This window comes from Mustelus asterias, chromosome 25 (assembly GCF_964213995.1).
Source record: "Mustelus asterias chromosome 25, sMusAst1.hap1.1, whole genome shotgun sequence".
In the NCBI taxonomy this organism is placed as follows: Eukaryota; Metazoa; Chordata; class Chondrichthyes; order Carcharhiniformes; family Triakidae; genus Mustelus; species Mustelus asterias.
In genome coordinates this window covers 33,545,441-33,570,484 of record NC_135825.1, presented here as the reverse complement: position 1 = coordinate 33,570,484, position 25,044 = coordinate 33,545,441, and the positions used below count along the sequence as shown (strand labels likewise).

Below are 25,044 nucleotides of genomic sequence, written 5' to 3'. Positions count from 1 at the left end.
TGGTTAGCACAGCTGTCTCACAGCACTCTGGAGCTGACCTCGGGTCACTATCTGTGTGGAATTTGCACATTCCCCCCGTGTCTGTGTGGGTTTCCTCCGGGTGCTCCGGTTTCCTCCCACAGTCCAAAGATGTGCGGGGTAGGTTGACTGGCCATGCTGAATTGACCCTAATGTCAGGGGATTAGCAGAGTAAATATGTGGGGTTACGGGAATAGGGCTTGGATGGGATTGTGATCGGTACAGACTCGATGGGATGAATGGTCTCCTTCTGCACAGTAGTGATTCTATAAAACACTACAATGAAGTTACTGTGAAAATCGCCTGGTCGCCACACTCCGGCGTCGGTTCGGGTACACTGAGGGAGTATTTAGCATGGCCAATGCACCTATCCAGCATGCCCTTTTGGACTGTGGGGGGAAACCGGAGCACCTGGAGGAAACCCACGCAGACGAGGGGAGAACATTCAGACTCCGCACTGACAGTGACCCAAGCCGGGTATCGAATCCAGGTCCTTGGTGCCAACCAAACCATACTAGCTACCAAATCATGCATATAATTGACTTACAACAATAAATGTATTGAAGCAGGAATATTTAAACAATAAAATAAAGGCGAAACACTGCGGCCGCTGGAATCTGAAACAAAAACAGGAAATGCTGGAAAATCTCAGCAGGTCTGACAGCATCTGTGGAGAAAGAACATAAGAAATAGGAGCAGGAATAGGCCATCTAGCCCCTCGAGCCTGCCCCGCTATTCAATAAGATCATGGCTGATCTGATAGTGGTTTAGTTCCACTTACCTGCCCGCTCCCCATAACCCTTAATTCCCTTATTGATCAGAAATCTATCTACCTGTGACTTAAACATATTTAACAAGGTAGCCTCCACTGCTTCAATGGGCAGAGAATTCCAGAGATTCACTACCCTCTGAGAGAAGAAGTTCCTCCTCAACTCTGTTCTAAACTTACTCCCCCTTATTTTGAGGCTGTGTCCTCTAGTTCTTGTTTCCTTTCTAAGTGGAAAGAATCTCTCTGCCTCTACCCTGTCTAGCCCCCTCATTATCTTATATGTCTCTATAAGATCTCCCCTCAACCTCCTAAACTCCAACGAGTACAGGCCCAATCTACTCAATCTCTCCTCATTAGCTAACCCCCTCATCTCCGGTATCAACCTGGTGAACCTTCTCTGCACTCCCTCCAAGGCCAATATATCCTTTCGCAAATAAGGGGACCAAAATTGCACACAGTACTCTAGTTGCGGCCTCACCAGTACCCTGTACAATTGCAGCAAGACCTCCCTGCTTTTATACTCCATCCCCTTCGCGATGAAGGCCAACATTCCATTTGCCTTCTTGGTCACATGCTGCACCTGCAAACTGAGTTTTTGCGATTCATGCACAAGGACCCCCAGGTCCCTCTGCACAGTAGCATGTTGTAATTTTTCATCATTTAAATAATAGTCCATTTTACTATTATTCCTTCCAAAGTGGATAACCTGACACTTGTCAACGTTATACTCCATCTGCCAGATCCTCGCCCACTCACTTAGCCTATCCAAATCTCTTTGCAGACTTTCCGCATCCTCCATGCAATTCGCTTTCCCACTCAACTTTGTGTCTTCTGCAAACTTTGTTACCCTACACTCGATCCTCTCCTCCAGATTGTCTATGTATATGGTAAACAGTTGAGGCCCCAGCATCGATCCCTGCGGCACGCCACTAGTCACCAACTGCCAACCAGAAAAGCACCCATTTATTCCAACTCTCTGCTTCCTGTTAGATAGCCAATCCTCAATCCACGCTAACACTTTACCCCCAACTCCGTGTACCTTAATCTTCTGCAGCAACCTTTTGTGAGGCGCCTTATTGAACGCCTTCTGGAAATCTAAAAACACCACATCCACCGGTTCCCCTCTGTCAACTGCACTCGTTACATCTTCATAAAAATCCAGTAAATTCGGCAAACACGACTTTCCCTTCATGAAAGAATAGAGCCAACAGGTGGGAATTTTCCTGCCTCATCTGCCATGGGAATCGTAGCAGTCGGGGGCGGGGGGGGTGGGGTGGGGGGCATCATGCAAAAGTCCATTGACCTCGGGCAGGATTTTCCAGTTTTGGGGTGAGCGCGGCTGGAAAATCCCACTCAACGTTTCGAATCAAGATAACCCTTCGACACAGCTCTTTCTATCATTTTCTGTGTCAATATTTAAACAATGTTCAATTATTTCGGAATGAATAAAAGTAAAATATATATTTTACTTGATGACCTATATTACAAATTGCCATTGTACATAAAATTTTCCTTCAGTTCCTGTTCTAAAATGGATTATTGCTATCAATCATACTCAATAGACTGCAGCAACAATGGACTTGACAAAAATGGCCCCAAAGAGATTAGCTCAGATTTTGCTGTCAAGTGCAAATGAATGGCTTGGTCTGTCGCTTGGGTGAAGCGTAATATCTTTCACATGAGTTACATGCCATTAAACAATATTTTCTTTATTTATCTTTCATTTGGATTTGGGTGTTGTTGGCAAGGCCAGCATTTATCGCCCACTCCTAATTGCCCTTGAGTATCTTGCTAGGCCATTGGAAAGGGTTGTTAAAAGACAATCATATTTCTGTGGGTGTAGAATCACCTGTATGTCAGACCAGGTGAAGACGGCAGGTTTACTTCCCTAAAGGACATGAGTTTTTATGACAGTCAATGGTCACTTCATGGTCACCATGACTGAGTCTCGTTTTTGATTCCAGCTTTTATGAATTGAATTTAAATGCAAACAGCTGCCGTGGCAGGATTTGAACCTATGCCCCCTGGGCATTAGTCTGAGCCTCTGGATCACTCGTCCAGTGTCAATAAACACAGGAAATAGTTGTTTCAATATTGATGCTGCTCAATCAAGAATGTTTAAAAATAAATGGGGAAGTAACAAAAAAATGTTCAATAATATATCATATCAGACAGAGTGAAATATGATACATAGCCTCCAGTGTTACCTTGATGATGAGATGCCACTTGACTGCTGAAACTCATAACTTTGGAAAATCCCACCTCTTTCTCACTACAAGTTGCTAATTAGCAATGGTTTACCAAGTGATTTCCAGGCAGATTAATTTTAAGCACTACCTTGCGCTGAACCTATTTTTGCCTCCAAAATTATCCCATGGCTATGGAGTCACAGATAAGTCTACTGTTAAGATGCGGATGACTTTCTGTGATGCTTTTCTGTATACTTCAGAAAATTAAACGGACATTTTAGATGAGTGTCATGATGATAGGAATCACATTATCCTCCATGACGTTCCACTTAATGATTGTCTGAGTTGCATGAGAGAGAAGTATATTAAATAAAAACATGTTGGCTTTATCACTGCAGAGGCTTATCTCTGGAGTGCGCGCCTCCCTCACATGGGCTCTCTTTTGAAACCTTTTGTTTCACGGAGAGTGTTGATAAACTGGTGTGAAAGCCAAAATAAACACCAGAACCTCTTTCTTAAATTCATTTGTGGGACATGGGCATCGCTGGCTGACCAGCATTTGTTGTCCATCACTAATTGCCCTTGTTCAGAGGGCAGTTGAGAGTCAACCACATTGCTGTGACTCTGGAGTCACATGTAGGCCAGATCCGGTAAGGACAGCAGATTTCCTTCCCAAAGGACATTAGTGAACCCAGATGGGTTTTTCCAACAATCGACAATGGTTTCACGGTCATCAATAGATTTTTAATTCCAGATTTTTAAAAATTGAATTCAAATTCCACCATCTGCCATGGCAGGATTCAAACCAGGGTCCCCCAGAACATTAGCTGAGTTTCTGGATTAATAGTTTAGCGATAATATCACTAGGCCATCATCTCAGCTTTGTCATCTACCTGTAGTTACAAGGTATGAGATAGATGTACCTACATGATGAACATTTGTATACCATCTGGAGCAGAAGGTAAATTTAGGTAAAATAAATTAAGTGGAGAATTTTATTAAACTGTTTGTATTTTATATTTTAACCATTATTGAGAGGAATTTGTTTACCTAAAGCAACTTTGTGTATCTTTATATGCATTTGATATCAGTGCTCCACAATGAACTTGAAGCTTAATAGACTTCTTCTGCTGTTCTATAAGTCATTTTTTATAACATATAAACTGGGGTGAATATTGGATTTAATAGAGGAAAAACCTAGAGCTCTTTGTTATTTATCTAACAACATTGAATCCAAAAATTTAAGAGCGAATTTGATTGAGTTTTTTGAAGGGGAAACCAAGAAGGTAGATGAGAGCAGTGCAGTCAACGTTGTTTACATGGACTTTAGCAAGGGCTTTGACAGGGTACCGCATGGTAGGTTGTTGTATAAGGTTAAATCTCACGGGTTCCAGGATGAGGTAGCCAATTGGATACAAAATTGGCTTGATGACAGAAGACAGAGAGTGATTATAGAAGGTTGTTTTTCAAACTGGAGGCCTGTGACCGGTGGTGTATCTCAGGGATTGGCGCTGGGTCCACTGTTATTTGTCATTTATATTAATGATTTAGATGAGACTTTAGGAGGCATGGTTAGAACGTTTGCAGATAATACCAAGATTGGTGGCAAAGTGGACAGTCAAGAAGGTTATCTAGGATTGCAATGGGAGCTTGATCAATTGGGCCAGTGGGCTGATGAATGGCAGATGGAATTTAATTTAGATAAGTGCGAGTTGATGCATTTTGGTAGATCAAACCAGGGCAGGACGTACTCAGTTAATGGGAGGACATTGGGGAGACTTATAAAACAAAGAGACCTGGGGGTACAGGTTCATATCTCCTTGAAAGTGGAGTCACAGGTGGGTAGGGTGGTGAAGAAGGCATTTGGCATGCTTGGTTTCATTGGTCAGAACATTGAATACAGTGGTTGGGACATCTTGTTAAAGTTGTCCAAGACATTAATAAGGCCACACTTGGAATACTGTGTAGAGTTCTGGTCACCCTATTATAGAAAGGATATTATTAAACTAGAAAAAGTTCAAAAAGATTTACTAAGATGCTACCAAGACTTGGTGGCTTGTGTTATAAGGAAAGGCTGGATAGACTGTGACTTTTTTCCCTGGAGCATAGGAGATTTAGGGGTGATCTTATAGAGGTCTGTAAAATAATGAGGGACACAGATAAGATAGATAGTTAACATCTTTTCCCAAAGGTAAGGAAGTCTAAAACTAGAGGGCATAGGTTTAAAGTGAGAGGGGAGAGATACAAAAGGGTCCAGAGGGGCAATTATTTCACACAGAGGGTGGTGAGTGTCTGGAACGAGCTCCCATAGCTCCCATGGATAGGGATCAGAGATCTGGGGCACATCGTAGAGGCAGGTACAATTTTGTCTTTTAAAAAGCATTTAGCCAGTTACATGGATAAGATGTGTGTAGAAGGATATGGGCCAAATGTGGGCAATTGGGACTAGCTTAATGGTAAAAACTGGGCGGCATGGACAAGTTGTGTCGAAGGGCCCGTTTCCATGATGTAAACCTCTATGACTCTAAGTTAGAGAATTGGTTCACAAGTTGACTTATCCCCTCTTATTTCTCATATATGTGCAGGTCCTCCACCAGTAGTTGGTCAATGTAGGAGAAAGTAAAGAGCAGGTGAACTGGCCAGCTCCCGTGGGCCCCTGTCTGCAGGGAGCAGTGTCTTTGACAAGCTGAGGGGTGGGGCCAGGTGCCCTGAGGTGAGGGAGAAAGCAGCAAGGAAAAATGCAGGACTTGTGAGTGGTCGTATAGCAGGAGTCAAGGCCATGAATAGGGCAGCATGAAGCCTGAGGGTAGCGAGAGTCAGGAAGGGGATCAGGAGGCCGAGTTAAACCTCCTGAGTGTGAGAAGCCTCATGGAGAGAGACAGACCTGCAGCCAGGAGTTGGAATAGCAGTTCAAGCCTGGCGAGTCACTGTGTTGAGGAGCCAAGGTCCCAAAAAGGACAGAGATCTGGGGCAGCAGCCATGAATATTCTCCCCGAATAGATTATTTCTTTATGTTATGTTTTCCCTTGAGAGCTTATACAGTTTTTGTGCCAGTGGAATAAAGCAACCTTGTATTTTTTAACCTTCATGCAGTCCTTGTGCTTAAATCCCATATTGCATTTTGGTATCAGGAGTGGGATTCCTTAATCGTAGAATCTTACAGTGCAGAAGGAAGCCATTCGACCCATCGAGTCTGCACTGACCACAATCCCACCCAGGCCCTATCCCTATAGCCCCACAAATTTACCCTAACTAATCTCCCGAACACTAAGGGACAATTTAGCATGGCCAATCCACCTAACCTGCACATCTTTGGACTGTGGGAGGAAACTGGAGCACCCGGAGGAAACCCACGCAGACATGAAGAGAATGTGCACTCCGCACAGTGACCCAAGCCAGGAATCGAACTCAGGTCCTTGGGGCTGTGAGGCAGCAGTGCTAACCACTGTGCTACCGTGCTGCAGGCATCAAATCATGGTGGATGAAATCAAAAAGCGACTGGCCAAGATGGAGCAGATGGTGAAAGAACTAAAACTGTCCCCATCAGCTAGTGAAGCCAAGGCCATGAGTCAAGGCCATGGATAGGGCAACATGAAGCCTGAGGACAGAGATCTGGGGCAGCAGCCATGAATATTCTCCCCGAATAGATTATTTCTTTATGTTATGTTTTCCCTTGAGAGCTTATACAGTTTTTGTGCCAGTGGAATAGCTGTAGCAATAGCTGAGACACAGGGTTAAGCTGAGAATCAAAGTGGTGATTAGGAAGCAGCTTCCAGTGTGCACCCCTTTAATGTAGTAGGGAAAGAGGGAATATCCCATTGTGGGAATTCTTCCTGCTGATGGGTAGAATCTGAACGGATTTGGGGGAAGATTGGTGATGTCCAACCACCTGGCAGCCAAGGATTGGATCAAGGACACACTGCTGGTCATGGCATCCAGCAGCTCCGATGGGAGGGAGCAGGCAGCATTCATGATGGAACATCTTTGTGGGAAATCTCACCAGGAAATACCAGGGAGAGGTACAGATGTTAAAATAAGTCTAATGACAGATCTTTGAGGTCCTGGAATGGCTTTTGGGGCCAGCAGTACCCTGCAGCAGCTGCAATACAGGTTTTATGAGTACAAGAAAGAGCCAGTCTCTGTATCCCTGGAGCTGGTGAAGTTGTTCGACTGCATCTGGATCCCACCTTCAGATCAAATGACCGGAGACATTCAGCTGAAAAATGGCTGAACTGATGCAGTGAAGGATGAAGTCATCCAGAGGGAATTGAGAGAGACTTATCAGTGACAGACATCAATTGTCCTTTGACATGAGAGATTGTGGGGAAAGACGGGACTGCTAAGTTCAGGAAAGAGCTGACCATCGCGGGTTGACTGTTGGCATGGGCAGGGATGTAGGCCTCAGGCTGAAGAGGCAGGCAGAACAAAATGCTGCAAAGCAAGCACACATCCAATTGGTGGCATGGTGGTGCAGTGATTAGCACTGCTGCCTCACAGCGCCAGGGATCCGGGTTCAATTCTGGCCTCAGGTCACTGTCTGTCTGGAGTCTGCACATTCTCCCCGTGTCTGCGTGGGTTTCCTTCGGGTGCTCCGGTTTCCTCCCACACTCCAAAGATGTGCGGGTTACGTTGATGGGCCATGCTAAATTGACCCTAGTGTCAGGGACTTAGCAGGGTAAATACGTGGGGTTACGGGAATAGGACCTGGGTGGGATTGTGGTCGGTGCAGGCTCGATGGGCCAAATGGTCTCCTTCTGCACTGTAGGGATTCTATGATGTTTTCTGTTCTATTCTATGATATCGTCCCCTTGTTGTCCTAAGTCTACAATAAGTGGAGTACACCAGTTACTGGAATTATAACAAAGTTGGGCATTTCCAACGATACAGCCCTCAACAACCACAGACACAACAGAAGTCAGGCATGGCGACCCCTTCCAGTGCAATTCCATTCATCATCCCTCACCAAGGAAAATACAGGCCTGGCAAAGGAAAATGAAATGCTGAGGCCCTCAGCCAGAAGTCTGAACATGGAAGGCAGGTCACTTTTGCCAACTGAGAGAGGATTATGGCTGATACCAAAACGCATGCCTCAAGCAAACAGCAGCATTCACACCTCAATCCCCTGTGGAATCCAGACAGGGGATTGTCAAAGTTTTGTATTTCTCAGCGTTGTTTTCAACATTACACACAGTTATGGCATTAATAAAACAAATAAAATACAGTTTTAAATAACTGCTTTTCCAGGAACAAAATGATATTCACACCTTTGACCAAATTGGATTGTGGAAGAAAACAGATGGCTTTATAATATTAGCATTCGTACAGAACATGCAGAAATTATGGGACAGATTTCATGCAACCCATCAGGGTGATGGGTTGTATGCAAGGTGTAGCCAGGCCCACGTCAGACTCATTGTGGTGGCAAAACCTCCTCTGAGTTAAGTTGGAGGGAAGGGACTAATGCAGGATTCCTATTTACTGCTGGTGGGATGTAAATTAGGCTCAATGAGTCAACTGATGCCCCTTATTCCTGATCCCACTGCAAATCTGGGGGCATGAGGGGTGGAGCCCTCATTGGCAGGCAACCTGTGCCTGATCGAGAGACCTGGCATTAGGAGCGGGGTTTCCACTAAAGCCAACCCTTCCCGCCGACCACCGCCCCCCCACCAACCCGCCCCCCCCCCCCCCACACCCCCCCCCCCCCCCCCCCCCCCTCAACCCTGCCTTCACTCGCCTTCGATCTGAAATCTCACAATGATCCTGGCCTGTGGTGGGTGCATTGCCACCAGCGGTAGCCTATGATTGGCTGGCAGCTCTCAACACTTGGGGCTTCCGCTTCCAGGAACCTCAGTCAAAGTGAAGGCCCAACAGTGTCCACTTAAATGCCTGAATTGTTCTTAATCTGGCCTTGCCCCCGGAACTGGTTCCCCGCCTGGTGAGAGAAACTCAAATTACCCCAAAAAAGTCCACCCTCATTTGTTGATTCTTGTCTCAGGAAGGTAATGAGACCAGGGCATTTGATTTATTGAAGAAATTGCTTAATATTTCAATGAAATGATGATAGGATTGTAACTTAGAAAGGAAGAGATTAAATTGAACTTCACTGCACAAATCACATGCACAAAAAACAAAATCCACATGATAATCTGCACATATTTACTATCAATCACAATAATTATGCGGGCAAAAAGGAAATTAATATTTGAGGTATGAAAGAGTAAAACACTTGCTTAAAGGTTTTCACTTTTTAGACACAATAATATATTGCACTCTGGATCAGATGTTACACAGTCATAGCAGAAGTTTGCTCAATCAATAGATAATGCAATTTCTTTAAGCAAACTCAATCTATGTTTTCTGACAGATGAGAATAACTAGCTCATTAAAATAAAAAAACAGAATAGTGAAAGCTGTATGCAAATAATAAATCCTCGCCAAAAAATAAAGTTATTTCCTAATTCCTGATATCATGCAAATATCTTGAATTGTGAAGAACATTCTATTGATTAATAGTTTGAAGGTGTTGCATAAATGTGTACCTTTTCAATGCATAAATTAATGTTCACCAGTCAATCTATTGTGGTATCAAGATGGGAGTCAGGACCAAGGACAGAATCTTGTGTGCCGTGACACATGACGGGGTAACTTTAATCAGGTGGGAGAGTGGCAGGTGAGGACCGCAACCCCATGTACGTCTGTGCAAGGATGGCCTTCCTACTATGCTGCCAATTGAGGTGCTTAATTGGGCAAACAATACTAAGTGATGAGTTGGGAGACACAAAACTGAGTCATCCACTTGTCCCCCAGCAGGAGAAATTAATTGCCATATGGCCAACTAACATACGCATTTTCGATTACATATATGGACAGAAGTGTTTATAATGAAAGTCATGCAGACATAAGTTTTTTTAATATATATATATAGAGTTATATATATACAGATATATATATATAGTTATATATGTAGATGTTTCTGTCAACAATTGTTTTAGTTAGTTTTTACACCAACATCTATCAAAGCCTGGTTTTAATAGATTTTATGCTATTTTTAAATTATGACTGCTGAATCAAAATCCCTGAAATCATATTTTGTTTTATGAATAGCCCAATAACTGGAATATGGGACCTCACATTCAGACTACTATCAACATGCTCGGGGTTCCCATTGTTTGATCCTCCAGAAGGAATTCTTAAGGTGTAGGCAATAAAATGTAACAAAACTTACTCCAATTTATAAATTAGAAAGAAAGGTGTAATAAAGAAACTTCATTCCTCCAACACTTGAGGCCTCACTCTGGGCCACTCCAAGCAGTTTAACAATTCCCAACAGGTTCTTATTTATATTGAGTCAGCTGATCATCACATCATTTTGTCATTGGTTACATAGTTTATTGGGTCAGCTGACCTTTACAGCTTGTTACCATTGGTCACACTACAACAGATCCATTGTTATCATTGGTTACATTCTAAGATTCCCCTTTTTTTGTTCAAAATAATTTAAGACAACCGTCCTCCAGTATTCCTAATAACTTTCCAGTAAAACAGTCGGATAACTGTAGATTTGCACCAACCCAGTTGAGTTTGGAAACTTCCTTGTCTTCCAGCACTTGTTTAATGTTAGCCAAATCCATGCTCAGTTGCTTTTCTGTTACACTTTTTGTTGAGTGAACATTGTCCCATAAAGACCGATTTGTCCACATAACACGCAATTGGTACTTTCTTTCACAACCTGGCCATAAAAAAATAACTCTGCTAATGTGTCAGACAAATATATCCCCACATCCAACGCCTTCACTAACGCTAGGGTTTCAGTTGCCAATGTACATTTGACTACCCTTTTTATTTTCTTTGTTCCCTGGGCCAAGGGGCAACATTTTCCTTCATTACCGACCAAGAATATTATGAATCCAGTACCGCTCGAATGTCCATCTGGTAGATTAGCATGTGAACACAACTAGCTTCATGTCTTTCGGTTCTCGCTCGGAATGTAATTACACATTCCTATAATTTTAACTTTTTAAAAGTTTTATTTGCCTGCAAGATCTCTCTTATTGAGGTGTGCCTCAACATATTACTTAGCTTTAAGACATTATAGCTCCCATCCACTCCTGTCTGTGTGCATAGCCAATTTAGCTGTCCTATCATACTCCTCAACAATTCTGCTTCTTTCTCGTTGGCCCATTCCTCTTTTTCCATCAACCTTTCTCTGGTGATGGGAATGGGATTAATGCTGTTTAGATATTCCTGTTGACTCATCATTATCCCGGATGTACTTTGTTGGATATCAAGACCAAGCTATCGAAAAGCACCAGCTGCTTGTCTCCCTATTTAAATCCTGTCCTCAGCTTCTCAATTATCCTTTTTTCAAATTCTTCTCTGCCACCCCATAGGAAATCATCCACATGCATCATGAAATTTCCAGCAAATTTTCCTTCGGACATCCAGTAAACCATTGCCGGATCTGCTTTTAACAGTACACAGCCAGTCTTCCACAATACAGAACTTACAGAGAAATACCAAACCCTTGATGCATTACTTAACCCATATACACATTTGTTCAATTTCCACAGATGTCCCTGTGCATTGCCTGCTTCTTTGGGCAGCCTCAATAAACTTTTCTTTCAAATGTTTTGCTTTGCAGAAATGCCGCTTTGATATCTATTGATTTACACATCCAACTATTAGATGCTAAAACAGCAACAAAAAAATTTCAGTATCACTTTCCCTGCTGTGGGTGAATCCACCCACAGACTACTAATCTGGCTTTTGCTTTATAAGTCCCATCTTGCAAAACTTTCTCTGTGCAAAACTTTCTCTGTGCAAACCCATCGATGAGACAAGGCAGGCTGCCTTACGTCTGGTACCTCGGTGTACACCACAAGCTCTTTCTAACTGTCCAGCTCTCTTTGTTTGGCCTCTCTTACTTCCACAAGCTCCATTTTGTTTGCAGCTATCAACACGTCCCTATCATGGGGGTTTCTACTCCTATTCGTATCATCAGTTTGATTCCTAGCCTTCCTCGTTAAACTCCGGCCTCTACTGCCGTGTCTGTTCCTGTCAGGGTTGCTACTGTCAGACCGCTGTTCTCTGTTGACACACCTTCGGTCACAGATTTGTGACTTTTTCCTGGGTTCACGAATGCTTACTGTCTCATCCTCAGGACTTAGATCTCGCTTTTTTTGCTTCCATCTCTCCACCTCATTTTCCCAATCCATAGCTTTGGCTTCTTGCCCTCGCTCTTAGATGTTGAGTCAGTGTTTATACTTTCCTGAGATTTTTCCTGCTTTCCCAATTATAGTGGCATCCCTCTACTCACTTGACCCTTTGGGTATGTATGATACCATTGTACTTACTTTGGGTAGCTGAACATTTGAAGAAACAGCTTCATCCCCTGCTTCACTGGTACTTTGTTGATCATCAGATTCCCTTTCATTCATAGTTGATTATCCTCATAGTAGCTTAAAGTACGTGCATGCGAGGTACAAGGTGCCTTCTGTACTTCCGCATCTTGCCCAGAGGCTCCAAATTCATATCCAATTCCCACTACTCTCGAAGAGTGAGCTCATACTGTCTGGATACCATGTTGTAGTATAACTACCTTGCCATCTGTCCCTATCACTTTCCCAGGTCCTTTCCGCTCTTCTCGGCCTTCTCTTTTGGAGTAGACCATATCCCCTTTCTTGACGGTCTTATGCGATTCTTTAGTGCTCATCTTATCCATTCTGAAATCTCAACCTTAATGAAGGCCTTTCTCCCTGCATGCATAATGTTTTAAGTGTGCAGAGAACATGGAGTTAATATTTGTCCCTTCTACTGTTGGCAACTTTATATTCCTCCTGTATACCAATTAGTATGGACTATAGCCCCTCACTATCTGTAAATAATTTTTCGTTTGCACTGCCCATGGGAATGCAACCTGCAATTTACAGCCTGGTTGATCCACCAAAATTTTATGCAACATGTCATCTATAACTGTGTGATTCCTTTCACAGAAGTGAAATGGGCTTTCTGCTGCAGTGTGCATTATTATAATATTTACATTTTCGCACATATCTTGAAACTCATCATTTGTGAATTCACCCCCATTTCCCGTCAAAAATTTAGACAGTGCCCCCAATCCTGTTCCAATCCAGTGGGACATAATTTTATCTACAATGGTCTTTTTATCTTTGCTGCAAATCACTGTAAGTATGCTAAACCAGGTGGCCATGTCCAAAAAGTGCAATAAAATACTTGCTTAAAGGTTTTCATTTTTTAGGCATAATAAATATATTGCACTCTGGATCAGGTGATCTACATTCATAGCAGAAGTTCACTGTATCTGTAGATAATGAATTTTTTTTTAGGAAACTCAATCTAAGTTTTCAGACAGATGAGAGTAACTAGCTCATTAAAATAAAGAGAATCAGGATGGTGAAAGCTGCGTGCAAATAATAAATCCTAGCCAAGAAATAAATTTATTTCCTAATTCCTGATATCATTGCCTGATATCTTGAATTGTGAAGAACATTCTATTGATTAACAGTTTGTGTACTTTTTCAATGCATAAATTAATGTTCACCAATCAATCTTTTGTAGAATCAAGATGGGAATCAAGACCAAGGGCAGAATCTTGTGCCCTCCCCTCTGATGAGTTTGATGACAGGGTAAGTTTAATCAGGTAGGAGACAGGCAGGTGAGGACCACAACCTCTTCCTGCCACAACCCCATGTACGCCTGTGCTAGGACGGCTCATGAATGAACTCTCGACAGGGTCTGCTCCCCATTGGGTGTGAGGCCGGCATATGTGCATGCCTGCTGAGGGAAGATTTCATGTTCTTTCAGTGTGCCATGCAAACAGAGTTTATGAGGGCATGGGAAGCATCTCATTTCTACTCTCAGGTGCCTGAGGTCACAGGAGAACAGAGTGCTCTGCAGGTTCTGATGAGTGCATTTGGCACAAGGGTTCTGTATATCAGCAGTTTGGTGCATGCAAAGGATTACACCAGCAGCAGAGCTGACATTAAGTAGTGAAATTTAATTCAGCTGTCATAAATCAAGATACACAAACACAGTCGATAATGTTTTACAAATTAGGAGCTGTGGCCTGCCAGCCAACAGAGGATAGAAAACCTAATAATAAAGGAAATGTATCGGCAGCTTACTCTGCCTGGAATCTTTTAGCTATTATCATGTCGTGGATCAGTGTGCCACATTATACCCTTGCAATGACCCTCATCATTACCATCACCTCCCCTGTTCTCATTGTTGGAGGAGACATCTCAGGCTCCATGTGCCATTAACTGGGAAATGCCACACAGATCCCAAGCGTTCTCCAAGGCAGCCTTCACGACACACAGCGCAGAATCGCTGAGCAGAGACTGATAGCCAAGTTCCGCACACATGAGAACAGCCTCAATCGGGACCTTGGGTTCATGTCACACTATCTGTAACCCCCACGACTTGCCTGGGCTTGCAAAATCTCACTAACTGTCCTGGCTGGAGACAATACACACCTCTTTAACCTGTGCTTGGCCCTCTCTCCACTCATATTGTCTGTACCTTTAAGACTTGATTACCTGTAAAGACTCGCATTCCAACCATTATCTTGTAAGTTGAGTTTGTGTCTGTATATGCCCTGTTTGTGAACACAACTCCTCACTCACCTGATGAAGGAACGAGACTCTGAAAGCTCGTACTGCCAAGTAAACCTGTTGGACTTTAACCTGGTGTTGTGAGACTTCTTAAAGGAGTTTAGGGCCATGGTGACTTTGATACCACTTGAATATGATTGCCTCCAAGTCCTTGCACACCCAAGTCTTATTGGGAAAACTGGCATTTTTGAGCAACCACCTTCTAGGGCATCCAAAAGCACCTCAGGCATTTTCCTTTGCTTCTTAGGTAGCAGTACAGTGTGCCATATTACTGTGGTTGGGCCAATGCCCGCCATCCCTCAGGTCTCTGGTCACGAGCATCCTGGTCTTCTTGAATCTCCACTTCTTCTTGCTGCTACAGCTCCTAGCACTGGACTAACCTGTGCCAGTTCCTTCCCATCTGAACCAGAGTCAATACAAAGACAGAGTTGTTTGAAGCTTGAATCATCTTTGCCTGAACGGTTTGTGAACAAATTGCAGTGACCATCCAAACATCTTTAAATCATTGCTGAGCCCTATGCCTGGCATCTGTCTGGACATGGCATCTCCACTTCACCCCTTCCTGGTGAAGACATCCTGGAGGATCACAGGTGAGTGTTACTCCCAGTCATACCTCAATGTGCATGGAGACATTGGGCATTGACCAGGCTGATGACAACCATGTGTCAGAATCCTCCCATTGACATTATTCAGCTTCCCTCCATTACCCGCAAGACTCTATAAAGAGACCATTGCCTTGACATCATAGAATGACTTACTATATGATCTCTTGTCACCATGACCTGGGACAACGTAGGTTTGGAATCGGAATTGCTGTCACCCACTATCTCTGTCCCTTGAATGGATGGATGCATAGATGGATCCAATCCTGAGATGCCAATCAGCACACAATGTATAGCAGCTCCAGACCTTGATGGGTACTCACTGGAATGTGATCCATTAGTCACCGAGCAATGCTGTTTTAACGAATGTCGGAACCGTGAGAGGAAATCTCAGCTTAGACTGGTCTTCATAGAGCAGACTAACAATCAATATGATGCTCCTGTCCTCAGCCTAATAAATGAAGCATTAACTGCTCCCATCCGAAAAGAGACTCCATCCATATTGAATGCTTGGGAGGTTTTATGATCTGTGCAGCAATCTTGAAAGTTTCACACGATGGATGTGAGGTTTGCCAGCACGTCAGTGACCTTCTGACTTCTGATTGTTATCCACCAACTTCCCCTCATCATCCTATACAGTCACCACCTTGCCACTCCTCTCCTTCCTCCCCCAGTCATGCTGGGACCTGTTGTTATCTATGTGCACATTCCTGCTATCTCCCCTGAACCCATAACTGTCAACATGATCATGCCCCTGCTGACCCGGACCCCTCCGGTTCCTGGGGCCAGCTGTATGCTGACATTTTGTGAACTCCCCCATTACAGCATCCATTGCCTGCCCGTGATTCTAGAACTTCCATCATACAGAATCCAACTCCCTTCTCTAACTGTCAATGTACCCTTTTTTTCCCAGTACCCTCATTTAAACTCTTAGGACCCAACTCTGGACATCAACGACCCTGCTCTTTATCATTTCTATGACACTCAATGCCCAGAAAGCCCACCCACAGCCCTAGAATAATAATAAAGCATGCACAACATGCTTACCTGCCTAACATACTCTGATGTGGAGATGCCGGCGTTGGACTGGGGTAAACACAGTAAGAAGTCTCACAACACCAGGTTAAAGTCCAACAGGTTTATTTGGTAGCAAAAGCCACTAGCTTTCGGAGCACTGCTCCTTCGTCAGGTAAGTCAGGTTACCTGACGAAGGAACAGCGCTCCGAAAGTTAGTGGCTTTTGCTACCAAATAATCCTGTTGGACTTTAACCTGGTGTTGTGAGACTTCTTACTGAACATACTCTGGACAGACTGACTTCCTTCCCTGGACACCATCCTAAACCACTCTAGATAGACTGACTTCCTTCCCCAGACACTCTTCCCACTGATCCTGTCCCCTTTGCTCAACCTTTGCTATATCCTTTCCCACTGATCCTGCCTCCTTTGTCAACAAATTGAAGGAGATTGTCATTGACTTCAGGAAGCGTAAAGGAGAACATGCCCTGTCTGTATCAATGGGGACGAAATAGAAAGGGTCGAGAGCTTCAGGTTTTTAGGTGTCCAGATCACCAACCTGTCCTGGTCCCCCCATGCCAACATTATAGTTAAGAAAGCCCACCAACACCTCTACTTTCTCAGAAGACTAAGGAAATTTGGCATGTCAGCTACGACTCTCACCATCTTTTACAAATGCACCATCTTTCTGAATGTATCACAGCTTGGTATTGCTCCTGTTCTGCCCAAGAATGCAAGGAACTACAGAAGGTCGTGAATGTAGCCCAATCCATCACGCAAACCAGCCTTCCATCCACTGACTCTGTCTACACTTCCCGCTGCCTCGGCAAAGCAGCCAACAGAATTAAGGATCCCATGCACCTCGGACATTCTCTCTTCCACCATCTTCTGTCAGGAAAAAGATACAATGGTCTGAGGTCACGTACCAACCGACTCAAGAACAGCTTCTTCCCTGCTGCTCTCAGACCTTTGAATGGACTTACCTTGCATTAAGTTGATCTTTCTCTACACCCTAGCTATGACTGTAACACTACATTCTGCACTCGCTTGTTTCCTCTCTATGAACGGTATGCTTTGTCTGCATAGCACGCAAGAAACAATACTTTTCACTGTATGTTAATACATGTGACAATAATAAATCAAATCAAATCAAAAATCAAATCCTTTACCCACAGCTTGGACTAAGCTGTGCTTAATCTCAACCAATAGGCTGGCATTTACAACCAGTTTGCAAGAAGGATAAAAGCAGGGACGACTCACTCCAAAGTCCAAGAAGAAGCCAACTTCATCACTTATATACAGTTGAGAATCAGAATGGATGCATTTCTCACTCAAAGAGAACTTAATTCAGAGGGGGTATTTAATTCTGGTGAGCTGGCCTTTAAATGAGCATGCACGACATGCAAATACTTCAGCTCATGGTCACCATTGCTGAAATTAGCTTCTCAATTCTACATTGTTAAAATTATTAATATTCAATTGACTTTTTCATATATCACCAAGGATTTGAGTTATTTTCCACACAGGGCAAGCCTGGGCTTCTCAGTTATTAGTTGAGTGACATTACCACTACAAATCATCTAATTGTTACGATAATGCTCGAGACAGATACTTATCTGTAATGATCTGTTTTATAGCACAAAAACATTAATAGAATTAGAGAATGGTTGCAGCACAGAAATAGGCCATTCAGCCCATTATGCCTGTACCGACTTTCTGCAACAGCAGCTCATCTTGGGCATTCTCCTCACCTTGTTCCTGGAGCTGGGATTTGTTTCTCTTCAGGTGCTTATCCAAGTGCCTTTTGAAAGACCCAATTCCTTTCACACACTGTCAGATAGTGCATTCCAGATCCTAACCACTTGCTGTGCAAAATATTTTTCTGTATGTCCCTTGCTTCTTTTGCCCAATCAGCATAAATTGGTTCGCCCCCAACCCCCTCTATCAGCCAAAGGGAATATTATAAGGCGTGCTACTTTGTCCACTGCTTAATTGGGACAAAGTTGACTTTTCGACCTAGTTTGTACATCTCTTTGAATTTCAATCATTGGTATCCCTTGGCCCTACACATTGTGTCAATAATAATCCAATTCCCTCTTGAATGCTTCGATTGACCCTGCTTCCATCACACTCTTAGGCAGAGCATTCCAGATCCTAACCACTTGTTGCATGCAAAAGCTTTTCATCGTGTCACCATTCCTTCTTTTGCTGCTTAACTTTAATCTGTGCCCTCTTGTTCTCAATCCTTCCACCAATGGATCAATTTTTGTTTTATCTATTCTTATCGATTCTGGTCCTCCCAATCCCCTCTTCTGCAAGGAAAAGCGTCTAAACTCTCCAATCTTTCTATGTAACTGAAGTTTCATTTGCCATTTGTTCACTCATTCCACAAACCTATCTGTCTTTTTGAAGTTCTACACTATCCTCCTCACTATTCACAATGCCATGTACACCAAGGTCTCGGTCATTCATAGATATCAGGAAGAGCAAGGATCCAAACATTGACCCCTGGGGAACTCTACCATGAGCCTTTCTCCAGTCTAAAAAACAACCACTAACAATTACTCTCTGTTTCCCATCACTCAGCCAATTTGTTGAAGTGTTTGTTATAAAAACTGTGCTGCATGGAAGACCTAACTTTTCAGCAGTGTCTGAAAGTTATACTCGCCCAATATACTCCAGTTTAAACCAGTAAGAAGTAGTGAAAATGTTAAAGAAACGTGAAAATAATTGGATTCAAATTCATGAATGAGCACCATTTGCAACTCCAGCTGGTTTGTTTTAGTTTGTGCTCTAAGGAATTCAATTGACATGCAAAATAAAGTCACCGGTAACTCCCAGCAGACAGAGAAAAGCACTTGATAGTTATTTTAAAATACAATAGTATTATATTTTCTTTCACCCTTAATATTTCAAATTTTATGCAAGGGTGGTTGTGTTAAATTATAGGTCAGAATGATATGGAATGTAACTTTTTCCACCAAGCTAGCATATCGCATGAGACTATCTAGATGTGAACAGAACTAATGCTTACACTTATATGCTGCATTTCACATTAGAATGCGTCACAAAAATTATTGTGAAATAGAGTGATCTTGACTTATGCATGATGCCTGTGCAGTGCATGCTGCATGTGGCTAATGAGGCTGTGTCAGGACCATTGCAAATGGTCTATCAACACAGGATGTTGTACATGTCTGCCTAGCTGTGAATGCGCACACAATCATAGTATCCCTACAGTGCAGAAAGAGGCCATTTGGCCAACTGAGTCTGCACTGACTTTCCAACAGAGCATCTTACCCAGGCCCTATCTCTGTAACCCTAAATATTTAACCCACTAAACCCCCTAAGCTACACATCTTGGGACACTAAGGGGCACTTTAACATGGCCAATCCACCTAATCTGCACATCTTTGGACTGAGGGAGGAAACAGGAGCACTTGGAGGAAACCCATGCAGTCACGGGGAGAACATGCAGACTCCACACAGTCACCCAAGGCTGGAATCGAACCCAGGTCTCTCGCACTGTGGGGCAGCAGCGCTAACCATTGTGCCACCGTGCAGAGAGTATTGAAATGTCCAGCTTTAGGTCATGTGGGATCATCCAGCATAGCATTGAAACCATCCTATCAATCATGGAGTGAGTAGTCATCTCTGCGAATACTGTAGTAGGGCCGGCAATGATGGAGCCTCTGAGAGGTCAGAATCCTGCCATCATGTTTCTAACCTCTCAGGATTTTAATCTATGAAGAGACCATGGATAGACATGTGGCATACAGGAATGTGAGCTTCATTAGGCTCCTCACTCAGTTCTCATGCAAAACGGTGTGAATGTAGAGGTCCCACAGTCCAAGTGACTTCCGCTCCATGAAAGAGGCTGCCCTGCCTCGGATGTCCCAGTGAGCCTGGTAACAGCTAATAAAAGGTACATTTAAATTTCTTTCATTCAACAAAACTCTTTTGTGGAGCAAGCAGGAGGAGTTGCAGATGCATGATTCCACCTCCTTGCGCCATTCCAAGGAGTTAAGCACAAATTCTGGGCTAACACATTGGCGGCGTACAGAAACAGTGCAGCACTGTTAAAGGTCTATCTTTTGGCTGAGATGCTAAAGAAAGACCCCGTCTTCTTTCTCAGATGGAAATGAAAAGATCCCTACTGGAAATGTCAGTTGAAAGTGGTGTCGTGAGATTATCGGGACCTTTTGAAAATCATGCTTATTTTCTTAATTGATTAAATTTATTAATAGAGAAAGAAACAGGTCGAACTATAAAGATGAAAAGGAAAGACAGTAAATTAGAGTTGAATTAGAGACAGAAGAAGAAATAATTACAGAGAAAGTGAACGGATTAAGAACTATATTTTTAAAAACTTCTCAGACTACTTGTTCAGTAATACTCTAAAGTTGCAATTTACCTTTTTTTATTTCCAATCAAATGACCAAATTGGCTCAAAGTCCCTACAAGAGAGACATTAGAGATCCAAGCTGACAAATCGCTTCTCGGCCTTTTGGCTAAGATCAAGTGTAGTGTCGGCACCCCATGGTCGGCCGCACTTGGTTGAGGTCATTAGGTTACACTGAGGCTTCATATGTTTCATATGAAGCAATTTTTAAAAGCGGCATCTCGGCCTTTTGGCTAAGATGCAAATGAGCTCAAGTTTTGGAGGAGGGACCTCCCCCTTCTCCAATCAGCTTGGCTCATGTAGATCGGGCCCAGGACAGGGTGGTTTGGTCGCTCGCCCTGTCTTGTCAGCCTGGATCTGAAATGTCTCAACTTGTTGAGACTCTGAATTGGACTTGATTTGATTGAATTGGAAAAGTATTAAAAAAAAACAGGCCCCACCTTTCCGGCCTTGGGCTCGATCAATAAGATCCAAGCTGATAGGAGGAGGCATTACTCCCCCTCCTGGACTTGATCTGAGCTTCATCTTAGCCAAAAGGCCTAGATGGCGTTCTGGCCTTCAAGGTTGAGTGGGATGCCTGGGCCAATAATCACACCACCAATCATTAAGAGGATCCTTACGACATGAATTACCAGCCTAACTAGCTGTGACACGATCCATTCATATTGACCACTATATTGACTGAAATCCAGAAATTTCATGACATATAATGGGGATGTTCACAATGAACTGTTAATACTGTGGGCTTTGGCAAGGTTAACAGCGGAGTGACTAATTTGCGTATCTTTCGCACATTTTATTGGGTTTATTTATGCACTAATGATGGTAGGTGCCACTAACTTAGCTGTTAGTTTTACAGCAATGCCTGGACAATTATCACACTTGAGGAAGGTATTCTGTTCCACAGTTAGGGAAAAGTGTGCTTCCTTTGGTATGGATCAAAGTCAATAAACTGAGTGTGTGGGCAAGCAAACCAGAGTTGCAAACCTCTTTAATCAACTTGTCTGATATATTGGATTCCAATTTATCATGTATTCAGTTAGTGCAACAGATACAGACACAGCATTTTTATCAACCACACTTGGAATATGAGAATAGCGTACAAGTTTACTATCCTTCAACCGTTGGCCTTAGTAGTTCACATACTAAAATATATAAACTATCTCAAACCTTGGTTTATTGAAATAACGTTGGAGGAATTTGACCTCCAAATTCTGGCTGTGATTCAGGCTGGCTTCTGGTTTGTTCTGAGAGAAGACTTGGCAAACATAGTAGGGGTCACCCATATTGATCTCTGACAGCTAAATGCCTGCCTGTTTTGCATAATCTAGTTTAAATTGAAACAATCAATTCAGCGAGACCTCATGAGATCTCTAATCAGTATCATGGAAGAAATGGTTTAATTTCCAACCCACAAATCAGCTAAAAAAAAATTAAAATCTCCTCCAATGGGATGGAACTATTTTTGTCATTAAAGCAAAAGAAACAGCCAGTGGCACACTGGCCGGGCAGCTTCGATAATACCCTATGAAAGACACAGGCATGAAGATGGCCATTTGCCCCATTTGGTTCACACATGCAGAATTGTAAATAGCTATGCATGAATTATTCCAACACGGTGGCACTGCTGCCTCACGGTGCCAGGGAACCGGGTTCGATTCCCAGCTTGGGTCACTGTCTGTGCAGAGTCTGCACATTCTCCCCATGTCTGTGTGGGTTTCCTCCAGGTGCTCCAGTTTCTTCCCACAGTCCAAACATGTGCAAGTTAGGTGGATTGGCCACGCTAAATTGCCCCTTGGTGTCAGTGGGATAAGCTAGGGTAAATGCATGGGATTATAGAAATAGGGCTTGAGTGGGATTGTTGTCGCTGCAGAGTTGATGGGCCGAATGTTCTCCTTCTGCACTGTAGGATTCTATGATTTAATTTTGCTTGCATATTTAACCAGGGACACATTCCATGGATTGATTATCTTTTGCATGAAGGGCAACTACCCAACATTAGCCCTAAATTTGCCATTAACCAGCTTGAACCTGTATCCTGTCCACAGTTGCAATTTAGTTGAAAGTAGTTTTCTACATTTTATTTTCTAAAATGTTTATTTTCATATACACATTTGTACGATCACTTCACACCCTTTATTCCTGAAATTCATAACTCAAAGAGTAAGCTTTTGAACTCTTCTCTGAACTGCCTCCAATTCTCAAAATTTTCCTTTGGATCACAGTGTTTAAATATGGACACAATATAAAAGGTGTAGTCAAACCAGAGCTTTACTGAGTTTTATGATGTCTTCCATCCAGTTTTCTATTTTTCGGCGATATGGTTCAGCATTGTATTGACTTTGTTGATTGTCACTCACCAATGGTAAGGAATTTTGATTAATAAGTCAACTTCCAACAGTGTCCCTCTTTCAACTTCATTGTTATTCACTGAGACACCGTACAAGGAGTACATTTGTTGTCCGTTTTTCTCCCTGCATGTTGTGGTGTATTACATTTCACCCATCATTATTCTACCTTCTCACATATTTTATATAACTCATTTTAGTATTTGCTAATCTGCCAGTCAGAATTGGCTGTCTTAATTTGGTATCATCTACACGTTTAACAAATTTGTCCTGAGTTTATGAAACCTAGACATTGATTAAATAAGAAGACGTAATAATCTCATACAGATCTTTGGGAAACACCACTCAATACTTCACAATTGACCTGAAACCCCCAAGTAATCATTCTAATTATCTTATGCCCATCTTTCATTTCTGTCCCATTTATATAATTTATGGTTCTTGCCTCTTTTCTAACTGCCCCCTTTTTTGAAGCACTGAAATCAATTTTATGATTCTTTTTGTTTGCAGCTAATACTCTTCTTTAACCACTCCCCACTCTGTCCTCTGATCACCCTTTTAACATTTCTGCATATTGTCTCTCCATCCATTTTATATCTGACTCTTGATTCTCTGTATTTCTAAGCCCCAGCTCATATCCAACAGATGTTGAGCAAAGAGTCACACAAAAGTTAAAACCGAATCAGCTAAACATATTTGCAGGATTAGTCTCACTGTGTAACCCCAGTAAATGCAACTAATAGGATTCAGCATAAACAACATTTTCTATGAATCACAACTATTTGCATTGTGCATTATTGCGGTGTTGACACTGTAATGCATTTATCTATACCAATTGATAGCAAATCAATTTCACAATAAACATTGCAGCTTCACTTGTGGTTAAGCGCATTGAGAAGTTTCAATTCATTTGTTGGGTAAAATTGGCTGCAACAGATACATACTTTTGAAACTGGCTATGACACGAGTCTTTAAGCTTTTTGCCCATGAGGGCCACTTAGCTGCGTATTATGTAGATTTCACGAAATTGTGCTGCTGGAAGGAAAAGCTTGTGAGTACCATCGACCTCTATGCCAGAATTATCAAGATGCGCTCCTGGAATGCAAAACTCTGCGCAGTGTACATAAATTTGTATAATCTACCATTTAGGGCTTAATGGATGCTGTTATTAATTTGCATATATCTCAAGCTGTGGCGAAGCAAAGCATAGAATCATGGAATGTTAAAGCAAAGAAATATCGATGATTTGACCATCAGGTTTGTGCTACTTTTCACCTCTACCTCTTCTCCCCCTATTTCTATGTCCTTTATTTGTTCTAGGTTTGAGGGTGGCACAGAGGGTTTTTTTTTTACTCGACTTTCCTAGTGGTCAGCCTTCGTAAATTCATCAGGTTTCCCTGCATTTGGTGCTGACTGTGTGTGACTCACACATTGGAGTGTGTGGCACTAATGTCACAATAGACATAATGTAAAAGCAGCAAATGGTAATACAAGTGTAGTTTATGATCCCCGCGGTAGGTTATCCAGAATTCCAATGGCCTCCCATATAACTGCAGCCGCGAAGGTGATGATACAATTCACCCTATGTGAAGACAAATGTATTGTCCTAATAAATTTATAGACAACAGACAGGTTAACACTGCGGCCAGACTTTTACCGTCCTGCCCGCCATGGGAATTGGAACGGGTGAGGGATGGAACATGGAATCGGGCGGGATTTTATGGTTTCGGGACGAGCGAGGTCATAAAATGCCACCCTGCATCTTTCCTCAGGGCTTTGATGCATAAATGTTTTGCATCAACTGACCTTGACAACAGTTGTGCAGACATTGTATGCTGTCCGAACATCGTCCAGAAGGAGCTACTGCAGTTCTTTTGGTGGCTATCTAATAAAGATCCTTTGGCACAATTCTACTGGCGTTACTAGGATAGTAATGTCAGATACTGTGTCGTGGAATGGTGGAACATATAGTACATCTAGAATGTCAAGTAACATCAACAATAGGGATGTTCTGCTGGACTTTATTCTCCTCTGTGGAGCATTGATTGCTCTTTCTGTGGTGTGTAAAA

The 25,044-nt window shown here is 42.7% G+C and overlaps 1 protein-coding gene and 1 pseudogene across 1 annotated transcript in view; one reads left to right on the top strand and one right to left on the bottom strand.

Moving 5' to 3' along the window:
• LOC144511889 (metabotropic glutamate receptor 4-like) overlaps positions 1-25,044 on the bottom strand; it is a 1,280,229-nt gene that overhangs the window by 176,760 nt on the left and 1,078,425 nt on the right. The window lies entirely within an intron of this gene.
• LOC144479350 (U2 spliceosomal RNA) lies at positions 20,717-20,919 on the top strand (annotated as a pseudogene).